The sequence below is a fragment of the Maniola hyperantus genome, chromosome 10, assembly GCF_902806685.2.
Source record: "Maniola hyperantus chromosome 10, iAphHyp1.2, whole genome shotgun sequence".
Taxonomy (NCBI): domain Eukaryota; kingdom Metazoa; phylum Arthropoda; class Insecta; order Lepidoptera; family Nymphalidae; genus Maniola; species Maniola hyperantus.
In genome coordinates, this window is record NC_048545.1 from 10,071,047 (window position 1) to 10,097,857 (window position 26,811).

The following is a 26,811-nucleotide window of genomic DNA, read 5'->3' on the forward strand; positions in this document are numbered from 1 at the left end:
TTGTTTTGGTCAAATAACACAATATTTTTTCTTGTGTTATGCTAATATTTATCAGATACTTACTGATTTAAAAAAGAAGGAGATTCTCAATAACATGAGTATTTTTCTCACTTTTTTCTTTTGACTTGCTTGTAGGGATGCGAACTTCTCTAAATCTCAAATAACAAAAAAAAAAATTTAAGAACCCTCTATTGCTTAGTTGTCAATCATTTCTTGATCAACGTTTCTTGTAAAGCCAGCCCAACTTTAATATACTACTACGTAAAAAATTTAGGTTTCAAATTGCTTCGATAGGTAATTTACTCATTTTATTGCCTGTCCAATTCAGTCTTAATTAAACGTAAGTACTCGACTGTATATAAATCGTGTAGGTAACGTTCGTGTAATTCGGCAATTTAATATTTGTATTGGCATTGTTCTCATATATTTTAATTAAGTCCACCATACTTGGACTACACTTCACTCAGGCCTCAGTGATTGCTTACGGAGTCTGCCAAAATGTTAACAATTTCACGCTTTTGGCATGAATAACATGGCAGTTGTTAATGATGCACGAAAAAGTCATTTTTTCCAAGCGTCAAAAAAGGAATTCAAACAGCGTCTGGGGTGTTCAGGCTTGTGCCAAAGTCCGCAGGACACTCCGTCGTGTTCGAATTATAACCTAAAAAATGCTATTTATCAATGAATCTTATCTGTACCAGTAGTAGATTATGACCTTTTTTTTTAAACGCTGGGAAATGCGTTTACGTATCCCCCCCCCCTCCTGGAAGCCAGCCAGCTAACCAGCCAGCCAACTGGAGGGAAGGTATGTGGGACTCACTGGCCGAGAGGTGACCAGAATACTCACTAAAACCCAGCGGTGCTCCTGCGCGTCTGGGTCTGTCTGACTGGGTCACGGGAACACCGAAGCAAACTACCGCGACCCAGCCAGCGACGTCCGCCGAGGCGGACGCTCCACTGGGAACCCCGCTCACGAGGTCCCCACACCGCACGTCCGAGGCGCACCGATGAAGTGCGTGCGCCTCCCGACCGGGGGACCCAACGGGCGACAAATGCAGACTCCGCGCACGTCACCCGCGTCCCATCCTCCGCCTCGTCCACTGTGCCCTCTGCTAGTCAGAGGGACACGCGGAGAAAGCTGTGTACCATGCCATGCTGCTGCGGATGTACCAGGCCATTAGCCATGGCTAACAATATCCCCGAAGAGAGATTATTAGCCATGTTAACGGGGTGCACCGGCCCGAATACTGCTCTTCCCCTCGGACGTATCCAAACGGGTCCAGCAGCACCCAGGCACACTGAGAGGTTACCTGGCTGGCACCCCGTGGTAGATCCTTCCGATGGCGCCAACTACCACATTGCTGGAGTACTTATTTGGCACGCACTGTTCTGTGGAGTAAGGCTTGTATTGGCTGACATGCAAATAAATAAATATTTTTTTTATTCAATTAAACTTTTACAAGTATTTTTGAATCGTCAAATGCATCTACCACTACAGTAATGTAAAAGCCAATCAATAAAAGTTTTAAAAAAGGCTTATAATCGTCATGTCATAACTAAAACACTGTGCCAAAATATAACCATATTATTTTCTGCTTCAAGCATGAGTAACACTGAGTTTGTAATAATTGTTAATAGTGCAGGAAATATAAATTTTCCGAGTGCCATAAAGTGATTCGAGCATCTCCGTGACTGGCATGCTAGTTATCTGGATCCGTGCCAGACTATACAGGATACAGTTTTATCCCTTGCTCGGAACATAAATTTTAGAAAGCTGATCTAAGTCGGATGTTTGTCGTATTACAGAATGCCGTACGCGAAAGGTCGAAATGGCAATCGGGGAGGAAACGCCCCGCACACCCACACGGCCCCCGCATTAACCCGGTGCGAGCGAGCGCGGGTGACGGTCGGGTGAGCGGGACGTCCCCTCCGCCTCATAACCCGATTTGCCATCTCGACCTGTCGCGGACTATAAATACAATAAAGTATTACGATGAGCCATCCTTTCTTTCTTCATTGACCCTGTTGTGACCTTTTAATATAAACCTAGTTTGTAGTCCTATCATGGTCCTATCTATTTCGAAGTCAAACGTTTTTGTTTGGTTATCAAAATTTTAATATTCACCTTTGTTAACAAAACAAAAATGCAGCTTGCATCCTAGACATTTCCTGTAAAACATACAAAATTTTAAACGCCAATTTAAGAAAAAAACCTTTTTCTTTCGCTCTTTAAAATCTGGCGAAGCAAAATACTCCACTCGAAGCAAACGAAACAATCACTAAGCTGTACATTTTGCTACATAGAAATATTGCCACAAAAATTTCACGCCAATTAAACTTATACTATCATGGAACAGCTTCCGGAATTCCGTTTAATCTGTGTTGGCACAGACCCCGTGTATTAAATTAAATGCATCGGAGCTGCACCGTCGTGTCTGGCTGAACAGACGACATATTGCTACTTTCCTTATTAAAATGAAATATTTATTTCATGTAGGACAACTTGTGCTACTTTATGACAAGGCAAGGCCACTGGTTCGGAAAAATGATTCTACTGACAAGAGCCAACAAGATGTTATAATTTATAATGTGATGATCGATCTCTCTTCAAAAGTCTAAATGAACTTTTTTTTCCTACCATGAAGTGTTGGGGACAATACACAGAGAAACTTTCAGCTTTTATAAAATAACGAAGATCTGGCACGCACTGGCTCTCTCTCTATAAGTTTTGTTTGTAGAAAAGCCTTTTGTAAAGTTAGAAACGAAATGCTTTGATAGAATACTGAAATTGGGTAACCAGTGAGAAATTAAATAGCGAAGCCATCGTGAGCTTGAGTCGAGGGCTTAACGAAGTTATACCACGAAAATTGTTGTGATGTCGAAGAAGTTTTCGGTGTGGGTAATTCAATAGCTTAATACATTAACACCAGAATTCATAGTCAAGACAAGGGCTTCTTTAGAGGACGAGTCAGACGACATACCTATGTCATATAAAACCTTAATGCATTGCATAAAAAAAATTTACAAAAAAAATAAAAACCGACTTCGATACACAAACACTAAAAATTGAAAAATAATTTAATTTATTACCGAATATATTATGTATACAAGAGTTAATATAGTTCCATAATAATACTTTTTGGTGCCGGTGCCAATTAGCTTTAGCTGCGCGAATCGTCTAGACTCTAGACTTCATATTTTTATGAGACTCCACAATGGCACCTCATTGGCACCGACCCCAAAAAATATTATTGTGGAACTATATTAACTCTTGTATACATAATATATTCGGTAATAAATTAAATTATTTTTCAATTTTTAGTGTTTGTGTATCGAAGTCGGTTTTTATTTTTTTTGTAAAAAAATTTTATTTCACAATTTTTAGTGGGCCCATGGAATTATGCTATGACTGGTTAAAAATCTACTGTTTACTAAGCTATTACACTGATCGCGAGCAATTTACTCTTATCCGTTGAGGAGTTCCAATATCTATCTTCGAAGATGTTCATCAGATCTTCACCAAATATAAATGGGACCAACTTTGAAGTATACCCTTTCAAACAAAAAAAGAATTTTCAAAATCGGTCCAGGCGTCTTGGAGGAATCGGGGAACATACATTAAAAAAAAAAAAAAAAAAAGATTCCGACGAATTGAGAACCTCCTCCTTTTTTTGAAGTCGGTTAAAAAGTTGAATATGACACATGTCATTCAAATCGTCCTCTAAAGAAGCCCCTGTCTTGACTATGAGTTCTGGTGTTAACTCACACCGGAAGACGCAGTGTTGGAAGACCCCCACTAGGTGAACGGACGACATCAGACGAGTCGCAGGGAGCCGCTGGATTCAGGTGGCGCAATACCGTGGCGTGTGGAAGTCCCTACAAGAGTCTAATTTCCAGCAGTGGACGTCTATCGGTTGATGATGATAATGATGATGACATGATGATGGGCGCGTTCCTGAAAAAAAGATTTCTGACAGAGACAGACAGACGAAAAAGTGATCATGTAAGGGTTTCTTTTTTTTCTTTGGAGAAAAAAACTAATTTATTACATTACTGCTGTCATATACGAGTACTAGCTTATGCTCGCGACTTCGTCCGCGTGGACTACACAAATTTCAAACCCATATTTCACCCCCTTAGGGGTAAAATTTTCAAAAATCCTTTCTTAGCGGATGCCTACGTCATAATAGCTATCTGCATGCCAAATTTCAGCCCGATACGTCCAGTAGTTTGAGCTGTGCGTTGATAGATCAGTCAGTCAGTAAGTCACCTTTTCTTTTTATATAATATTTAGATTAATAATTTGCCGTAAAGTTCGTTAATGCATAATAAATGTGTTAGATTAAATTAGCAATAAAAAAATTAAAATCGAATTTTCTGTCAAGGAAAAAGCCATAAAAGTGACATAATTAATTGAATTATACCAGTTTCCAAATTGCGGACGTGTTTTTAACAGGTTTAAGTTATTTCGGGTCATGGTCTAATTTAAACTTTTAAAACAATAACCAGACGTAGGAATGGATATACGGGCGAGATACTTAGGTAGGTACTTAGCTGGATCAATCTGAGACTATTGCTTGAGATGACCACACCATTCACCAGCCTGACTGGAAAAGAGTTATCAGATCGTATTGTTTTCTTTTCCTTTCCAATTTTAATATGAGTACGGACCTTAAAGTCAAGGGTGAATACTGAATAGGCATCTTCTAGGCAAGTGCACTCCATCTTAGGCTGCATCATCACTTGCCAGCAGGTCTGATTGAAGCCAAGCGCTAGTCTATAAATTTAAAAATCTCAATATAAACATTCGCGATGACAGACCTGATAAAAAATACGCGATAACTATTTCTGGTCATAAAAAAACTATCCACAATGCCTTTCTGGTTTCTTATTACCTATTTACATCATCGATGTATTTACATCAAAACTAAAATTGAATCGCAAACAAACGAAATTTTCCCTTTCTTGTCATCAAGCATAGCATCAACAAATAAAAACCTCGGTCAAGTGTTAAGATTTACATCCTTGAGAGGGTTCCGCATCAATACTACTACTATTAGTAGTAGTAGTATGTATGTCACAAACACGGATGAATGATGGAAATTGAAAAGATCCTACAGGGTTTTCGATTTTTTTTTGTTATGAGGTACGATACCCTAAAAAGACGCCACACTCGTAAAACCCCAAGAAATTTCACGCTACACACAAAATCTTGGGAATTTTCCCTATTTCGAGATTTAACACGACATTTGTGCATCGTAAAACTTTGAGAGCTCCATTCATCGTGTTCCAGAAGTCCAGTTTCCTCGTGTTTTATTGAACTATTGTTTCAAAAGTGGTAAAAGCGATAAGTCCGGTAACTGCCCAACTTTGATTGCTGTTTTTCATGTCACTGCCTGGTTCGGATGTCTTTTGTTCGAACATAAAGTTCGAACTACACTCGTGTTATTAGTGCAAAAATAGTACCAATATTTTTAGCTGGCTAAGTTTGGTAGGAAGACTTTGTACTGTCGTTCAAAGAGTATTTTATCGGTATCTATCCTGCAGCCAAAGCACGATCAGTGCGACAACGCTGTCTCGCGACTTTTTCATCGACAAAACGTTGCTTATCTGATATAATAAATACAAAAGTGTCGTCTGTTTGTCTGTCTGTTTATCTCTATCATCATCATTACCGACCCACTACTGAACCAGGTCTCCTCTCAGAGTGAGAAGGATAAGGAGAAGGCCATAGTCTGCCACGCTGGCCCGATGCGGATTGGCAGACTTCACATACCTTTGAGAACATGGAGAACTCTCAGGCATGCAGGTTTTCTCACGATTTTGCATAAATTGCTTCCAACCCAGAGACGGATTCTCAAAATACCTTTTTGAACCTAAATTTTCACATGGACCAAGTAGCAGGAATCAACTAGTTAAAAATAAATAACAGTATTGCAGCAGACACTTTGAACATGTATTATAAACTCGAATAATTAAATTAAAACTTTTCTGAACTACTTCAACAAAATAAGTTACACTAAACTAAGAGAAGTTACAAGAATACAAGAAGCACGATAATTTCAAGTTTCTTTGCTGATCTGATTTGAGCCGCACTTAACAAGAAGCTTTGCGTAAAAGCTCTCCCGAGCGGTATTGAAGTATTGGCAAACCACTTGATGTTGCGAAGACTAAGCTCCTGATTCCGCACGGCAATATTTGTAAAGGGGTTACCTGTTTACCTGTTTACGTAATCCTTGGTACGCAAAAATAGGTCAACGGGAAGTACCCTATAGGTTTCTTGACAGACACGACAGACAGACTGACAGAAAACGAAGTGATCCTATAAGGGTTCCTTTTTCCTTTTGAGGTACGGAACCCTTAAAATGATACTTAATTTATAATTAATAAGCAATTTTGAAATACAATTCTAGTATTATTACGATTGTTGGGTACATAAATTGATACCAGCTTTGAAACCGTTACATGTGCAAATATTCCCACAAAACAGTCTCTACGGTTTTCAGTCGCAAGAAATTTCAGTGGTAGGTACCTACGTATTATATTCTCGTACGTCAGAAGCTCATAATGCAATATTAAAGGAATCTACATGAAATTTCTGACAAGAGGGAGAGAAATGCATCGTGGTTATTTAATGCAGTTATATTTTATACATATGATAGGTTATATACATAGTACCTACTTTTTATTTATTTATTCAGATACAAGTTAACGCTTGACTGCAATTTCACCTGCTGGTAAGTGACGATGCGATCTAAGATAGATGCGGCCTAACCTGGGAGGGGTATGGCAGTTATTATTAAACCTATACCCCTTTGGTTTCTATGGTATTGTACCGGAATGCCAAGTAGCTTGGCCGCACGGCTTTGCAGGTAGGGTTGTAACTAGCTACGGCCGAAGCCTCCCACCAAAAAAAGTACGCGACAGATCGAGACGGTAATCGGGGAGGGAGCTACACACCCGCACAGCCCCTGCGCTGACCCGGTGCGGGCGAGTGCGAGCGACGAGTGGATGTGCTTGGTCCCCCCCACCTCATACCCCGATTGTCATCTCAACCTGTCGGGGACTATATTCGTAGCGCGCTCAAACAAACGTAGTTAGATCCTCATTTGAACATTAATCAATCAAATTGAATAAACTTTTGTAGATCTTACGTTCTAGAAATTAGATTCCGTGTCTGTAGTTTTCCAGGTTTCTGTAAAGATACATATGCACCTAGTTTATAAATTTATTTAAAGAGACAAAATATTCAAATCTTCAAGCCTGTGTCACTTTGAAACTGCACATTTTACGGGAATCTGGCAAAGTACATACATAGAGCTGTTAAGCTTTTTCCAGTAGAATTTGCTTTTAGAATTAAATTGCATTCATTTATTAGACGACGAATTTTAAAATTGCTTTTAAGACATTGAAATGAGCTATGCATGAAGAATTTACCTAATATTTCTTATTTTCAAAACAAAATATTTCTCTTGTTAATATTCTATAGAGCGATGTCACGCGTTCAATTTACTAAGACTTTTGGGTCAATTATTTCCAAAATTTTCTGACTCATTTTAATAACTTTTAATCTATCCATTTTATCAAACATCTCGTTCATCTAAGCCTTTCCCTCTAAAACTAAAATATTGTATGTATATGACATAAGTCAGAACAGAACATCACCAAGGTATCAAAAAAAATTAGGTAGGTAAGTAGGTACATTTAAAATTGTAGAACGTTGGAAAAAAAATCATTCTCGTTTTCAATATTTAAACCACAACAATAAAAGCTTTTAACATTTCCACGGAGCATTTTATAAACGCGACCTCCTGGCATTTAGTATACAATGGACGGTCTCGACATGCAGTTTTTGGTCACTTTTTCATGTAAAGTAATGAGAATTAATAGAATACTCGTGTAAGAACTTTTATTTTATTCTTTTAAGACAGATTAGTAATTGTTAACAGGCATCCCATCATCTTCGAGTTTTAACTTTTAATAATCATCATACCTATTATACTTACCTTCATAATATATGATTCTGAAGAAGAGACTTCTAAGTTCTAATCTAAATTTATTATCATTAACTTCCTTTTACATAAAGGAGAATGATATTCCAAAAATGCCAAATTTCATCAAAATCGGTTGACAATGAGTGGCCATACAAACCTAATAAGGATGCCCAAGCTCTAAGTTTGAGCGCGACGCAGTATACTTGTGCTGCCATCTATCGTCACATAAGTAAACTAATAAACTACTCTAGCACTGAGTTCTAACAAATTGAAAGACACAAAATACTTCCAATGATATTGTGATAATTACATAATAGGTAAATAATAATGATTTGAGTTTATTTTTTCTTATTTCCACGACAGAGATCATACGCACAACATTCACTTGGAATATGTAAGGGGGCGTTCAATACTTACGTAGGTAACACATTCTTTGAAGTTTTAAAGTTTTACTGCATCAAAAATACCAAAAACTCAAGAAATTATGATTATGATATTATATTAATTACAATAGATAAAAGTTTCTGTTTTCATTGTATATTAGATATTGCTCTACTGCTCTTGGAAAATATCAATAAAAGGGCGTCAGGAAATCTATTTTTGAAAAGCAAACAACTACCAAACACGTGTTTTGTAGAATATGCTGAATTATAGATCGCTGCCTTCTATATTTGTTTAGTAAATTAAAACTACCTGACTATTCATAAATACTTGTAAAAAGTTTACATGAATAAAAAAACATTCTTTTCTATTCTATTCTATTCTTAGTATTAAGTTGTTTGTATGTGTGTGTATGTTAGCGGATGTGTTTGCTTTATGGAGCGTGAACGGCGATATCTCCGAATGTACCAACACTTGGTAGGTACCTACCTAACTACCTACCCAGTTAACTGAATAAAACCAGTTAAATAAATTGTTTGCGTATTATCTACCTATAATAAGTAGTTTTGATTGTCTTGCTTTCTTGTCAGTCAGTTTGTCTCTTCAGTACAAATCTATTAACTTCCTACTGATCCAAAGACTAAATTTTAAACACATTGCAACCGGATGACAATTGACAATGCAATATTAACTCACTTTATTGTCTAAGTACCGACTGTTTGTAGGTATGTATGTTTGTTAGTCTGTTCAATACATTATTTTGCAAATGCTCTTAAACTGGGCGCAGGTCATGTCATGCCTGTCGTAGAGGTGATGGCCGTTGGAGCCGGAAAGTTCTTGAGTGGAGACAGCGTTTAAGGAAGCGTAGTGTGGAACGCCCTCCAGCACGATGGACCGACGATATAAAAAGGATAAAAGAGATTTTCCAATAAGCTAAAGACTTACTTATTAAAGTTTTTACACATTACCTACACTAATTGAAGGGCAGTCCAAAATATTTTATAGGCTTTAAGGATAGACAAAGGAATGCTTGTTCAACCCGTGCCAGTTCTGCAATTTTTGATAATAAACATATTTTATATTAAAAAATGATCCTACTGATTTTTCGTTCATCTTTTTTTAATTAGATACAAGTTAGCCCTTAACTGCAATCTCACCTGGTGGTAAGTGATGATACAGTCCAAGATGGAAGCGGGTTAACCGGGAAGTGGTATGGCAGTTTGAATTAAACCCATACCTCTTTGGTTTCTACGCGGCATCGTACCGGAAAGCTAAATCGCTTGGTGGCGGCTTTGCCGGTAGGATGGTAAATAGCCACGGTCGAAACCTCCCACCAGACGAAGACCTTTTGTCTTTTCTTTAAATTCATATAAAAAAAGTCTTTCGCCTACAAAAGCGGTTAAAAAATAACGTTAATCTTTTATACTCCCAATTAGTTACTAAAGACAATCCTCGAGAATCGCCGCAAAAAAATAAAGGATAACCTTCGCTTTGAACTTTGATTAGTAGATAAATGCAGGCTTTAATTAAAAAATGGTTTAGCAAACCCTTATAACGAGCACTTTGCTCAAATGCACAATCCATACATTAGAACTATTATGTACTAACGTTATCTATGATCATGGATACTAATATTATGAATACGAAAGTGTGTCTTTTGTCTATTCGTTTTTTTAACAGATTTTAACGAAACTTGGTATCACAGGGATAATTTGTATCCGGATGCTATTTTTAGTCCCAGAAAATCAAACCACACGGGATTTTTAAATATCTAAATCCACGCGGACCAAGTCGCTAGCGGCTAGCGTCATCTAAGTAGGTATGTAGTTCAATATAAAATTAAAATAGTGTCTGCTACATACCTAATATTAGATTAAGGACGTGGCTAGAGATTTCGGGGAAAATATAAGTTTAATTTTCTTTTCTAATTAGTGAGAGATTAGTAGGTAGGTATCACCTATTTTGATATTTTTGGTTTTTACCAATTTACCTTTATTACCTACCTAAGGTATCTAATTCAGAAAACATTCTCTCCAATATTATTGTACCACAAATTTTTGGATAACACGAAATTATGTACCTACCTGCGCAGCGTCGGAACATTTTCTGAGTCAGAAATACCTACAACTAACGTTAGTTTCCAAATTTTGGCGAATAGCTTTCGTCAAAGGTAAAAGTTGGCAACTACTCTACTGTTATCTGAATTCCGTTTTTGTACTGCGGATAAAGTTTAGTGACTCTATACATTTGTAATGAGGTTCGATGTGGGAAATGTATATGGGTCACGGGAATGATAGATGTATGTTTTTGGTAAAGTTACATACAAATATTACGTGCATTTTCCCGTTAAGATATAATACAGGCTACTTCCTTGTCATGCTGATACATTAAACACAATGTATAATTCATAAATACACATTATTTTTCCATTCAATAACACGATAGATCACGCTGAAAGTGGTATGGCAGGAGTTAGGTTCTACATTTTTTTCTGAAATTTAAGGTGCATCCAAATTTCCGATAGCATAATGTGTGGATGCATCCCACAGTGCATCCACACAAATACTGCCGGTTTCCGTCGTGTTGTTTCGGATTGACCTGTGTAGGCCCTACTGGCCGCTACAGCGTCACCGGGGGGGTTAGCGAGCGCGAAGCTCCGCCTGGGGGTTTCCGGTTTCCGTCGGGCTTAGCCGTATTATATTGTGCAGATGCACCATCAAATCACTCGTGCTCATTAATTGGTAGGACAATTGACATCAGGTACCTACATATTATTATAGCGAATGAAGTCGCAGGCATAATCTAGTAGTTCGAAGTACCACCCACATAAGTATACCAGGTTCAGAGGTAGTTTTACTTGACACAAGGTGTCAATATCAATAGTATATATCTATGTAGTCCGTGTCCCTACGCATATGATCAATTGTAAAGTTGTCACCATAGATTTAGAAAGTAATAATTATTCTTCCTACTAAGTATTTTACTTAAAAATTCTTTGGTTGTCACACACACAAGCGTAAGAATTTATCTTCACTTTTAAATATTATAATTTTTTTATTATTGCATTTAATATTATAATAATTGTATGAGTGTTGGCTATCTCGAATTTTATAGTATCTTAAATAGGTAGGTAACTGGTAAGTACATACAAAATGTAAAACGGATAATCTACAATTTTTATCTTACTTCCTTATCTGCGAGATAAACTTCTCTTACGAAATTTAATTTCCACTAAGTTGCATAAATCTGATAATAAAATCCAGTGAAAAGCTTAGTCTTACGTACTTTGTAAACACAATTAAGAAGTTTTCAGCGCATGGTACGGCTTATGCTTTTTAAAAATATCCTACTTCCATTTACTCGCACCAAAGTAGTTCTTGTTACATTTTATGTTTTCCAAACACTCGTTTTTGTTCCGAAATATATCTTAATTTAACTTCTGAATGAAAATTTTATCCCAAATCTATTCATATTTTCGAAACCGTGAAATTTCGCTAAAATCCTTTTTATTAACATTAAAGTTACTTAAAGATTAGTCTAGTCAAATTAAATCAAAATATAGGGGTGAGGTTGCAATAATTTACACTTGGCTGAAAATTGGTAGGATTGTTCAAAACGATAAATGAAATATTTTTAAGTCCTCATCGATCCGACACCTGGAAAAAAATTTACTCGGGGTCAAAAGTCACAAAAACGGGTTTTTCGCGATTATCAGCAAAACGGTAAGTTTATCATAAAATTAGCTTAGACAAAAATTGTGGATCAGATAATTATCTATAAACAAAGTCTGTACACTTTTTTCATAAGAGCCACCGTTTTTGAGATATTAGAGGACACACATTTTACCACTTTGGAAGAGTCTCTCGCGCAAACTAGTCAGTTTAGAACAAAATGGTATTAGAAACTTCAATATCATTTTTGAAGACCTATCCATAAATATCCCACACGTATGGGTTTGATGAAAAATAATTGAGTTTCAGTTCTAAGTATTGAGAACCCCAAAATTTTTTGTTTTTTTTTTCTATTTTTGTGTGAAAATCTTAATGTGGTTCACAGAATACATCTACTTACCAAGTTTCATCAGTATAGTTCTTATAGTTTCGGAAAAAAGTAGCTGTGACATACGGACGGACAGAAAGACAGACATGACAGGATAAATTTCGAATCAAATATTGCTGGTAGTGGAGAAAAAGCCTTTTATGTATATGTGAGAAAAAAAAATTAACAAGAGTTGACATACCGCCAGCTCTTATGAATCCAAATTGCAACAAAGTCATTACAGGTAGCTGAAATCTTTGCCGATCAATTTGAGAACGCATACGTGTGTGAACCACCTGGGATTTTACCAGAAGTGAACATTGAGAGAGTACAGGCATCATTAGAAAACATTGTTTTTACACCAAAAAAAGTTCTAAATGCTATTAAAACTTTCGATGAATCGACAGCTAGTGGTCTGGATCATATTCCTCATGCTCCAACAATATAGCACCGTCATTAATCAAGTAACATTACTAATGAATCTGTCTTTTGCAACAGGAAGGCTCCCAACAGACTGGAAAGAAGCAGTGTAACCACTGCTTCTTTCCAGTCTGTCATCTATTTTCATAAAAGGTAAAAAGTTAAATGCTGAAAACTACAAACCTATCAGCTTGACGAGTATATTGTGTAAAGCTATGGAGAGAAAGCTATCATAGTTGACAGCCTAAGAGAATTCATAACAAAAGAAAACATAATTATCCGAGAGAAACATGATATCACACAGAAACGATCGACTGTCACTAACCTTCTCAGCTGTGTTAGACAGTGGATATTAAACTGGAACAAACGTCAACCAACTGATATTATCTATCTAGACTATGAGAAAGCTTTAGACAAAGTTCCAATTAGTCGATTACTTCATAAATTAGAACACCTTGGCATATGCGGTAAACTGTTAGACTGGATTAGTGACTTGCTAAATGATCGCAAATTCCGCGTGAGGATTGGAAATGAAGTGTCAAGTACTCGTCCAGTACGCAGTGGTGTACCGCAAGGCTCTGTTCTGGGACCAATATTATTCACATTATTCTTGACTGACTTGCAAAATGTTATAAGTCTCCCATTCTCATTATTTGCGGATGACACCAAGTTTTTCGGGAACCCTATGTATCAACAGAGTGACATACAACAAAATTTAAAAGCCATTGAACATTGGACAAAGGAATGGTTACTTTCACTGAAAGTCAACAAATACACTGTTCTACACATTGGAAAAAAGAATCCTCGAGTAGGTATCATATTGGTTAGATAACAAGCAACTAAAAGCGGTGGATACACAAAAAGACCTAGGAGTGATCATTAACAGTAACCTTAAATGGGAAGCACACATTGTGGCTACTGTGAATAAGGCCAACTCAATCAACTCAAACCTTTTAAGGAATAACCTGTATAATTATGCTTGAGCGCTCCGCGATGCACAAACTGGTTTGTCGTTGGCAAGTTGATTGCACGGTGCGCGGTGCGAAGTCATAAGACGTAAATCCTGAGTATTCAGTAACATTTTTTACTACCGACCTACATTTTACCTACTAATATTATAATGATCCCATCGATCTCATCAGTTTTGATTTGTAGGTATTATCTAGTTCAGTTCAGTATTGTAAGAGGAATGTGCAACATCCATATAAACTCAAGAGAGTTTCTGGATGTCAAGCGTAAAATTTGTATGATTATTATTTGGCTGAAATAAAGAATTAAAAAAATATCCTGTACCTAATCAGAACAGCAATCTTCAACATCACCGAAAAACCCTTTTTTAAAATCTATAAGACTTATATCAGACCATTACTGGAATATTCATTTCAGGTCTGGAATCCATATTTCATTAAAGATATAAAATTGTTGGAAAGGGTGCAAAGGCGAGCTACTAAGTTGCCTAGGGAACTGAAAAATCTCCCCTATGAACAAAGACTTATAAAACTTGGACTCAGCACCCTCAAAAGCAGGCGAAAATAATAATTAGTATTTTCAACTTTCGTGGGGTATCAATAATTATTAAAATGACTTTACCTGCACATTCTAAACCAGATTTTTGTTCATTTTTATGCATAATAGTTTATGATTTATCGTGCAAAATGACGAAAAAATACGACTGTGTGCGACTGACTCGCACTTGGCCGGTTTTTAGGGTTACGTAGCCGAATGGCAAAAAACGGAACCCTTATAGATTCGTCATGTCTGTCTGTCTGTCCGTCCGTATGTCACAGCCACTTTTCTCCGAAACTATAAGAGCTATACTGTTGAAACTTGGTAAGTAGATGTATTCTGTGAACCGCACTAAGATTTTCACACGAAAATAGAAAAAAAACAATAAATTTTGGGGTTCCCCATACTTAGAACTGAAACTCAAAAATTCAAAAATGATATTGAGGTTTTTAATATCATTTTTTTCTAAACTAAATAGTTTGCGCGAGAGACACTTCCAAAGTGGTAAAATGTGTGTCGTCGTCGTCGTCGTCGTCCCCCCCCCTGTAACTTCTAAAATAAGAGAATGATTAAACTAAAAAAGATATAAGTATGATGTACATATTTACCATGCAAACTTCCACCGAAAATTGGTTTGAACGAGATCTAGTAAGTAGTTTTTGATTTATCGTGCAAAATGTCGATAAAATACGATTGTACTACGGAACCCTCAGTGCGTGAGTCTGATTCGCACTTGGCCGGTTTTTTACATCTATCAGCACTCCAAGCTATTAACCTCGATATTAGCATGTCGGTGAACCGACCTTGAAGTTTTTATGCATCCCAAAATTGCCCAACGCCTCTGAAGAAGTTTTCACTTCAATACCTAATATTATGTAGTTTATTAGTAACTACCTATATTAGTAAGCTGTGATCCGCCTCCTAATCCGAAGTCGCACCTCTAACTTTTCGGAGTTATGTGGATTTTAAGTAATTATAGTAAACATTTTTTCACAGCCAATCAAAGGGCAGAATTTGTTGACGATTACGATAACGATGAAATCGTTATTCTTACACAATTGGGGGGCTGCTTTAATACTCAACTATAAAGTGTAGGAATGGTAGGAGGCAAGTAGGAATATATTGTACGCTACACAATATATTCCTACTTGGCGCTCGTTTACAGAATTAGCTCGGTTCCCAATTTTGCGCTTGTTATATTAAAATTATATTGTGTCTAATTGGATAAATGAAGCGATGTTTCGGTTCCTTGAAAACATAATTATTAATTTATTAATTAATTAGCGCCCCGGTACGATGCGTTGTAGAAACTGATAAGGTATGGGTTTAATGAAAGTGCCATACCCCTCCCATAAGCCCGCTTCCATCAAACAAAGCATTATTTGCATCGTCTCTTACCACCAAGTGAGATTGCAGTCAAGGGACACCTTGTAATCTAATAAAATAAAATAAAAATATGGTGATTCTATGATTAAGTCGTGCGGATTCAATCTATGCTAATATTAAAAGATAAAAGATTGTGTATGTTTGTAATCGATAAACTCTGAAACTACTGAACCGATTTTAATCACTCTTTCACTATTAGAAAGCTACGTTATTTAGATGTAACATAGGCTATAAATTACATACTTTTTATCCCGAGAAATCAATGAGTTTCCACGGGATTTTCAGCTAGTCGCGAGCAACAGCTAGTCATTTATAGTGAATTTATACTATTGCGTTCAACCTGTCAGTGCTGTCAGCAATCAGCAGCAAAAGCAGATAAAATGAGGTACAAGCATAACACTAATTTTGCTTGCCTAACGCTCTTTTGCTATTGATCAAAATCCATTGTCGCACTCTTAATAAGTACCTACCCTACATATCCATAGCCAATAACAATTATAGCAATGATTGATTCAGCATTTTCGTAATCGACCGGTAGATCGGTAGCTAGTAGGTAAGTACGTATAAAATTAAATTTAAATAAATACTTTATTGCATTAATGTTTTCCCTCAATATTGGCACTTAGGGCAATAAAGCGTTTTGGAATTTTCACGCTCCTTTTCCATTATGCCTTGGAAAATTTAATGGATTGTCGTAATAATATTAGTTCTGTACTTACGCACTACCCCTCAAATAATAATAATGGTCGAATACCACCCATAATATTATCATAAATGCGAAAGTGTGTTTGTTTGTGAGTTGTTGTTTTATTGGTTTGTCCTTCAATCACGTCGCAACCACGCCGGGGTCTGGTGGGAAGCTTCAGCCGTGGCTAATTACCACCCTACCGGAAAAGCCGTGCCGCCAAGCGATTTAGCATTACAGTAGGTAGGTACGATGCCGCGTATCTATATTAATGAAACTACCATGCCCCTTTAAAGTTAGCGCGCTTCCATAGACTGCATCATCACTTACCACCAGGTGATATCGCAGTCAAGGGCTAACTTGTACCAGAATTTGGTTTTTTTTAAACGGAGCAACGGATCGAATTGGTTTTTACATTAGTATAATTAAAGACCTGGAGAGTGACATATTATGCTACTTTTTATCCCGGAAAATAAAAGGGGGGATTTTCAAACCCCTAAATCTACGCGGACTAAGTCGCGGGCATCAGCTAGAATTCAATAAAAAAACCTCTTTTAATTTCGAATGTCCAAACGAATAAATTAAATCAACTTGTCGTGACAAAGGGAAGCTTTTTCCCATTAGGCTAAAGTAAACCGTAGTAATTGAGTTTGGATTGCTTTAAAGATTTATGCCCGTATCAGCGTAAACATTCGAGCTGGTTCGATATTTCATTTGAAATGAATATTATTATACAGCACTTCACTGCGGCAAAGCTACGCGTAGCTACCTACTTTTTAAGGTTCCGTACCTCAAAAAGAAAAACGGAACCCTTATAGGATCACTTTGTTGTCTGTCTGTCGGTCTGTCAAGAAACCTACAGGGTATTTCCCGTTGACCTAGAATCATGAAATTTGGCAGGTAGGTAGGTCTTATAGCAGACATTAGGAGGAAAATCTGAAATCTTGAATTTGTGGTTACACCACACAAAAAAAAATTGTGGTGATGAACTATTAGTTAGTATTTTCAATTTTCGAAGTAAGATAACTATATCAAGTGGGGTATCATATAAAAGGGCTTCAGATGTGCATTCTACAACAGATTTTTATTTATAACTAGCTACCCTGGCGAACTTCGTTCCGCCTAACAGTCGATTCAAATTTTTTAAATTTTTCTCTCCGTAAGAACCATCCTCGTACTTCAGCTTCTTGAGATTTGCGACGAGCAACACATTTAGTAATTCATTTTTATATTATAGAAGATATGCATCATAGTTTTTGAATTATCGTGCAAAATCTCGTAAAAAAAACCGGCCAAGTGTGAGTCAGGCGCTTGCCTAGAAGATGCCTATTCAGTTTTGGCTTGACGGTACCCATATTATAATTGGAGGGGAAAACTGATGCTAGAAGGGCGTCCCAAATCCTAGCGGTTCCAATTAGAAATGAGGAATTAGAATGCCCGTAAAAGCGTAAATATTCGAGCTGGTCAGATGAAATGAAATCATTTGAAATGAATATTACAGAGCCCTGTACTACGGCAAAGTTAGGCGTAGGCACTTGTTCGTTTTTTTTTCAGGATTCGTGAGCAAATTAATCCCGTTCATTTTAGTGGAGTTCAATAATTTTATTTTATCAAACGAATGAAATTTGTTGAAAACCAGCCTTTTCTTACGGTTTCATCTGCGTGAATTTAGAACTTTTTTTAAATCCCTTATCGTTTCTTAGTAATTAATGGTCAAGTAGATAAAAACCTGTAAACATGCTAAATTAATTGAGTTTGAATTACTAATTTAAAAATTTATGCCCGTATCAGTGTAAATATTCGAGCTGGTCCCATATTTCATTTGAAATGAATATTACAGAGCACTTCACTACGGCAAAGCTACGCGTAGGCACTTGTTCGTGTTTTTCATGATTCGTGAGCAAATTAACCTCGTTCATTTGAATGGAGTTCAATATTTGAATTATTTTATTTCATCAAACGAAATAAAATTGTGTGAGACCAGCTTTTCTCACGGCTTCATCTGCGTGGATTTACCTACCTTTTCAAAAATACCATATCGTTTCTTTTTCATGATTCGTGATGAAACTAACCCCGTTGATTTGAGTGTGCTTAATAAACATACCTACTTATAGATATAAGTATAAAACACAAAAAATGCTTTTGGACCAAAAAGACAAAAAGATGGTTTTGGACCAATAAAAATGCATGAGGATTTTTTTAGCGTAGTAGCATTAGGCCCATGTCGTATCCGCTAGTTACATAATATTAATAGGTATGGATAGTACCTACCTACCTAGGGTTTTCAAAAATAATCTAGTTTGTAAACAAAACTTGATAAATCACCCTTCTACTTATAACACTTGTGACTATGTGGGATAAACAGTACCTAGTGTTCGAAATTCGAAATAATCGGAAACCCATTAGGGGTAACTGAATAAGAAAATTCTGCTGACGCATTCTCTAGCGTGAATACCTACACTAACATTCCAAGTCATTGACTTTACATTCTCACTGTTCGTTGCGAATGCTTTTTGATTTGATGGATTGAGTGTTGAGTATTCCTTTGGTGAGTATATTGTACCTACCGTGGCTCTAAGTGTCCTCAGTCGTCTCCCTCATATTTAACAGGAGTTTATTCGTGCGCTCCGAAAAGACGTAGTTTCCAGTTAAAAGATACACGGGCTCACGGATTTGTATGTAAGCCCATGAGCCCGTTTACCTAACTTCAAAACTTAAAATAATTTTAATCTGGAAACCCATAGACACAATTGAGAACCAGACTTCGTTTGTATGGAGAACGCTGGGGAGTGACCTGATTTTTTTTTTAAATTCAGAAACAAGTTAGCCTAGAACTGAATGTGATTGATTCTGTTTGCTATAAAAACTTCTTGGTAGTTTTCAATGCAGTTTTCAGCGGAAACTGATAACACGTATAAGTAACACAGTCATAACACATTCAGTACTGACATGTTATTACATTAGTAAACCCATCGTAGCCAAGCCCGAACGTCAGTTAGTTCAAACTAGCTTATTCGCGCGACTTCGTCCGCGAGGACTACACAAATTCGAAAATCCTGTTTTACCGCCTTAAGGGTAGAATTTTGAAAAATCCTTTCTTAGCGGATGCCTACGTCATAATAGCTATCTGCATGCCAAATTTCAGCCCGATCCGTCCAGTAGTTTGAGCTGTGCGTTGATAGATCAGTCACCTTTTCCTTTTATATATTTAGATTTAGATAAATAACTCAAGAAAATCATGTTTTAACGTGCAAATAATAAGAAAACTCATATAACGGCATGCAGTAATAACTTACCCAGCGTCGTTCGTGCAATAATAACGTAGGAATGTGGAAGAACTTTTCCTTGAAAGTTTATCTTTCAACATTTTCTCCCCGCTTCATGCGTGCACTATTGTTTCTGGTTGGACGGTTAAGTTTGAATAAGGCAAGTTTCGCCTCGACTTGTGTATGCACGGTCGCCTCTATTTGCGCACTGCATGCAAAGAAACTTCTTCTGTGCCCGCAGTGCTGACTCGGGAAATATAAGTGTATTACGAGTTCTCAATGGAGCTATTTCAAACTTAATATTTATGTTTTCTTATCTTTTTCTCGTGAAATAACTGACTCTCTATACATATATTAAAGTTTTTGGCTTTGGAGGGTTTATCTTTGCACCTAAAGGTGGCTCCACACATGCCGCCGGGTTGGGCCGGCGGCTTTACCGGCGGTATTTTTTATATCATTGCCGCTGTAGGTCGCAGAAGCAGCAGTATCGCTGTGATTATCTGATAATGCCGGCGAGTAACATCCGCGGCTTTGTTGTGTGCCGCCGGACTGGTGTGGAGCCACCTTAAGTATGCAAAAAACACGTTAAATTCAATGCATTGAATTAATCGGACACTAATGGATCCATTCAATATTAGTGCCAATAAAATACTTAATTAAGAAGTTAGTAACAAAATACTTAATCACTATGTTAGTACCTACTTATTAACTAAAAAGGATTTAGTCTTCTGCACGAGTTTCCACATCCAAACTTATAGCTATCAATAAGCTTCACTCAACTTTATTAGATATTTTTTTAAAGAATATTAGCCATGTTAAATGACTATAATATTCCTCTTTCCTCTCCAACTAAGCATCAAGCTTGTGCTAGGAGTAGGACAATAGTGCAACGGGCAGGGTTTGAACCGTCGACCTTCAGTTTTCAGTTCGCTCCTTTACCCGTTGAGCTATTGAGGCTCTGAAGTTGTACGAATTCTAATAAGTTGACAAAAATGGATTTAAAAAGTGATATAAGTAACTAGATAATCCGAATATTCCCAAAAAATAAAAACTGAAACCTTAATTTGGAATGTAGTTAGAATATAGTAGGTATATAATATTTTATGTAAAATGCTAGGGATTTGCATCAGTAAAACCTTAAACGGATTACCGCAAAGTAGTTTGAAACGTCACAGCAGTATTACACTTTTCAAAAGTTTTGCAGAGAGTTATCAAGTTTTGGTTATTTATTTGCTAGCGTTCACTGGTCTCTCCACCAGTTCGAAACTTAAGTAGGTAAGTAATATTGATTGTAATAAATCAGTCACCCTGTCATGAATGTCTCCAAAGTATTAACATTCGGTTTTCGATAAATAGACAGACTTACAGCTACCAAAGTGACACCCAAGTCTAGATAATGATATCTAAGAAATATAAAAATAATTGCCTTATATAATTAAGTATAATACCCAAAAAATTAAGTACTTTTCTCTAAATTTTTAAAATGGTTTATTCGAAAACAAAGCTATGAAGCCGGATGAAGCTTTCGATCTTAGAGATAGTGCTCAAGCTGAAAAATAATAAATAATATTCACCACACTTACGTTGGAATTAAAACGGGGAAAGGGGCGGAATAAGAGAAAAAACAATAAAAGGTTAAAAATGAAAAATAAAATTTTTATTCAGCTCTATGAACAATAACATTTCAGGCGACAAAAGCCCTGGAGGCTATAGCATGCCTAGAAAAACAATCTGGAAAAATATATTTTTTAATCTGCGCCGAAACGTTAGGCTGTCTGTAGAGACAGTCCAATGTTCCTCTTTAATATTATTTTTACCTTTTTCGCAATTTTGTCACAGGTTAAACCGAAACCATTTTTAAAACTGAGTGCTTTTTTTTATTTTATAACGTTTCACCTTTGGGTAAACAAAATTGCAGTAATCATTTGGTAAAGTTTTAAAGACCAAAGCGGTTTATTTAGTCTTTGTACTGGAACGAAAGTTGATGGTTTAGCTAGTTAGCTAATCCATCAGCCTGCACAGCTTATCCAGCTGTATAGGCAACCTCTCCTGTATAGGCTTATCCATAGGCATCGCATCCCCCGTGTTAACTCGGTGCGGGCAAGCTCGACCTGTCGCGTACCCGTACTATATAGGCTATCATATCACCACTTTGTGATATTATTAATTACTAGCTTATGCTCGCGACTTCGTCCGCGTGGACTACACAAATTTCAAACCCCTATTTCACCCAGTTTGGAGTTGAATTTTCAAAAATCCTTTCTTAGCGGATGCCTACGTCATAATAGCTATCTGCATGCCAAATTTCAGCCCGATCCGTTCAGTAGTTTGGGCTGTGCGTTGATAGATCAGTCAGTCAGTCAGTCAGTCAGTCACCTTTGCCTTTTATATATTTAGACTAGCTTATGCTCGCGACTTCGTCCGCGTGGACTACACAAATTTCAAACCCCTATTTCACCCAGTTAGGAGTTGAATTTTCAAAAATCCTTTCTTAGCGGATGCCTACGTCATAATAGCTATCTGCATGCCAAATTTCAGCCCGATCCGTCCAGTAGTTTGGGCTGTGCGTTGATAGATCAGTCAGTCAGTCAGTCAGTCAGTCAGTCACCTTTGCCTTTTATATATTTAGATTATACACCAAGTTAATTAGGAAAATTTTGATTCTTATGTTTTCTTTCTCTGAAAATTACGCAATGAATGCGAGTGAATATAAAAATGAAATATTAGTTCATAATAAAATTGAAATGGAAATGTAGGTACCTACCACGCTGCCAACAATGGAACAATTCCGCGACGCCGCTGCCACCGGACATGTCCATGAATACGTAATGACATCCGTTCACCACATGTGGGCTTTTATTATAGAGAGAGAGTCAGCGCGTGCCAGACCTTCGTTATTTTAAAAGCTGAAAGTTTCCCTGGATATTGTCCCCAACGCTGGGAGGAATGTTTGTTTGGATCAGGGTGGCATTGGGAGATAACCGATAATAAAGGTGTAGCCTACGTCATAGTAGCTATCTACATGCCAAATTTCAGCCCAATCCGTCCATTAGTTTGAGCTGTGCGTTGATAGATCAGTCAGTCAGTCAGTCACCTTTTCCTTTTATATATTTAGATACCTAATAACAATAATTTAATTAGAAATAGAACGATTTTAGTCAAATAAACTTTTACCAGTGTTTTTGAATCGTCACTGAATCTAAACTAATTCAAAATGCACTTCTTCCGAGAAGAAACAAGAAACTCGCAAGGTTGCTTATTTGGTTCATATAATTACGATTAAAGTCAATTAATATAAGTTAATTATTCATATACAATAAAATATTGTTTGTATTTCTTGTAAATTTGGTGTACGATAAATAATATTTTACTTTACTTGTAATAAAACGTAAGTTAAAATAGCCTGCCGGAAAATATTAGTAAATGAAATTAATTTCCGATATGGTGTTTGATCGAGTAGAAATAGCCCGAAACTGCAAAAAAGCAATGAAAAATTAAAAGAACTTTTAATTAATGGATTGAAATTTCAAACTGCACCTGTAATTAAAACAATCTAGTACTTGATAACTCAATCGATGGCTAACTCTCGTCCATAAAAGCACCAATGATAACCTCTTACAATTTTTGTCGAGTAATATTAAAATACGATCCTTTTTTATAATGATTAATGACTGATTCCATACTTTACTAACAAATTTAACTGAGGTATGACACATAGGTACCTTTACTTAAATAAAGTTGATTTTGAGTCTATTTAAATTTTTAAAAAAGCCATAGGTAGGCTAAACTACTTTTCCAAGATGTAGAGTTTGTAAGAGTCAGGGCTTATAAAGCCAGTTATTTGTTATTACTTGTTATAAATGAGCTACAGACAAGAGCTATTGATCTTTGGACTCTTAGCCTACTGGGTATCTTTAACAGAATTAGAACAAAAATAACGATTTTAAAAACCATTCTAAAATAATCGTAAAATCAATATTAATCCCAATATAAGAGTACCTAGGTACAAGACAGTGGTAAATACCGATTTTATATATTACATAGGTATAGCACATACCTACATGTAACTCAGCTACGGTCGTGATTTAAATGCACGTCCGAACCTGCCATGCTAATTGAAACGTATGTGTTCCAGGGCTCACCAACCCTGTGTAATAAAACAGCAGTGTAAATACGAGGTCCGATTGCATGCCTTATAGTAACCTATACCTACCTACTGCCACTATAGAAGCCAGGATACTATATCACGGGAACAAAGTGTTCTCACGGAGTTTTATAAATCCGTTATCGATGCGGATGATGTTGCTTATAAAAACTGAAATAAATACTAATTTCTATATTAGGTAACATAATTATCAGTTTCAAGCTCGCTCTAACCTGCACAAAAACTAGTTCTAAGGCCTCAGACAAAGGATCGAGGTGGACTTGTCAGACGCGTATACCCGAAAGGGACAAAACAACAAAATAAATCATACTTACGAATGCAAGGTTATGTTTCATCATAAATGACTTCTACACACCTTCAACACTAAATTTAAAACAGAAAACTAAATAAAAACTCGTAAAACTCGCAAGAAATTACTATCACAGAGGTTTGTTGGGCACAGATGACAACAGAACTGTGCTTAGCAAAAAAACTAAACTATTATAAAGACACAAGTGTTTACCACTGTTCAGAGCTTTTTCATACACTTAGCTTGTTCTAACATGGTATAATTATTTGATGCCAAGTCCACAGTGATCCTTGGTCTGAGTCTAAGGCACTTTTTACCCGATTTTAGGGATTTGACAGTCTATGTTTTAGTTCACGGTTTTCTACTCATCAAATTATGATAAACTAGCTGATGCTCGCGACTTCGTTCGCGTGGATTTAGTTTTTTAAAATTCTCGTGGGAACGCTTTGATTTTCCAGGATAAAAAGTTAAAAAAGCCTATGTCACTCTCCAGGCTTTTAACCTTACCCATGCAAAAAATCACGTGGACCCGTTGCTCCGTTGTGACGTGATTGAAGGACAAACCAACAAACAAACACACTTTTATATTTATAATAAGGGCACTTATAAAGTAAAGCTGGCTTCATCTAAGCGGTATTGATAATTTATGAAATGATAATCCATTATGCTAATTCTGAAAGTACATATAAGTAGATCATCATCATCATGATCAATCCATCGCCGGCTCACTACAGAGCACGGGTCTCCTCTCAGAGTGAGAAGGGTTTTGGCCATAGTCTACCACGCTGGCCATGTGCGGATTGGTAGACTTCACACGCCTTTGAGAACATTATGGAGAACTCTCAGGCATGCAGGTTTCCTCAAGATGTTTTCCTTCACCGTTAAAGCAAATGATATTTAATTACTACATATAAGTAGATATATTTACCAAATTTACCCATACAATATTTACTCGCCCCTTCATCTGCGTAAATTAAGTTTTTTTCTAAATTCCATAAGAAAGCTTCGTTTTTCCAACATGAAATCTGTCTGTCTGTGTTTAAAATGCATGCTATATGAAAGATATACTTTCTCATTTATAACATTTGCTTAAATAGTTTTATAGAGGTAGACAGATTTTAATTTATGAAATTAATTGTTAGTGTTCAAGTATGTACATTCAGATTCAAAATTATCATGTATAATATTATGTATTTCCCCTTAGACAATATGCAATTTTTGAGTACGAATCTAGAATCATAATAGGGCAATAGAGGGCAATGCAAAAGAATGGTCCAATATAAATTCAGCTTTTGGTATCGGTAAGCACGATTTGACGATTTGAAATCCGCCGCCCGACTGGTGTTCCCTCACAACGTGACTTGTATTTCAATTGCATGTATGAGGGTACATACGACAGCTCTTTTCATACATAGTATAGCTATGGGAGAAGAGCTGGTGGTCGTAATTTTGAAGGGATTTCGTTGTGAGGCTGATTTCGTTGTTTATTAACTTTTTACAAATAATTAGTAAGTAGTGCCCAACTGAGGCTAGTTTAAGAATGCAGCGAGCTGTAGGTAGGAGGTAGGCATAGTATAATATATTGGTCTTTGAGCGAGATCTTTCAATCCAGCGAGATCGTCCAGTGCTGGATCAAAACGCGAAAGTATTTGTCATTCTGTCCGTCTATCTACTGACTTAGAGATAGCTTGCATCTCGGAGACAGACATAGGCTAATTTTCATCCCAGAAAATCAAAGAGTTCCCATGGAGTTTTCGAAATCCTAAAGTAGCCTAGCATCATAAATACTATCTGTCGCCGGGACAGATAGTATTTATAATGGAAATCACTCACGGTAGTTTAAACGCTAAAATAGCCTAGCATCATCGTCTAACATAATATTTTAATTTACATGCTTTGCAAATCAATCAGTTCGTAAGTTTTTGCGAAGCTTCTTACGAGCTTGCAGATTTTGACGATGCGGCATTAAATTTAATTAAATGATTAAATTTTATTTTATTTATTTTTTATTGAAAATATTACAATAAAACTTAAAGATAGCCCTATTTAATACTATATAAATAAATATCATCATCATCATTCCACGCTAGACTAGACAGCCAGGCTGACCCGTTGCGCAAAAAATGAGCCAGCCCTTCTGTCACCATATGAGGCTCTTAATCGCGGTGAAATGTCTAGTAAATTTTTTTACTACTTTAGTTTTTTTACCAGTACCTATCTAATAATTACTGCTAAAAAATGGTTGATGAATGATTATGTGTTTTTTATAAATAAGGTTTTAATTTAAAAATGTAAAATCGCAGTTTTGTGTCAATTCATTTGAAGTCGATAGCGTAAGTAGTTGTTAATTTTCTAAATTAATATTATGCCACCAGCTCTCTCGCTACCATACAGAGATAGATAGAGATATATCGCGCTCATTGTCTGCTGTAAACGAGGATGATGGATAGCGCTCGTGAGGGGCATATACGAAAAGATAAATCGTCGGCTTTGTAACTCTTCATCTGTATCTCCCGGTAACCCAAACCCGAATATTCCCCGAAAACGAGAATTAAGTACCTACTTTAATTTATTTCATAAAGGTATTATTATAGTACGAGAACTCAATTTATTTATTTAAACATCTTTAGATATAGGTACTTAAAACTTTAAAACAAGGATTCGTCACGTTCGTATATAAT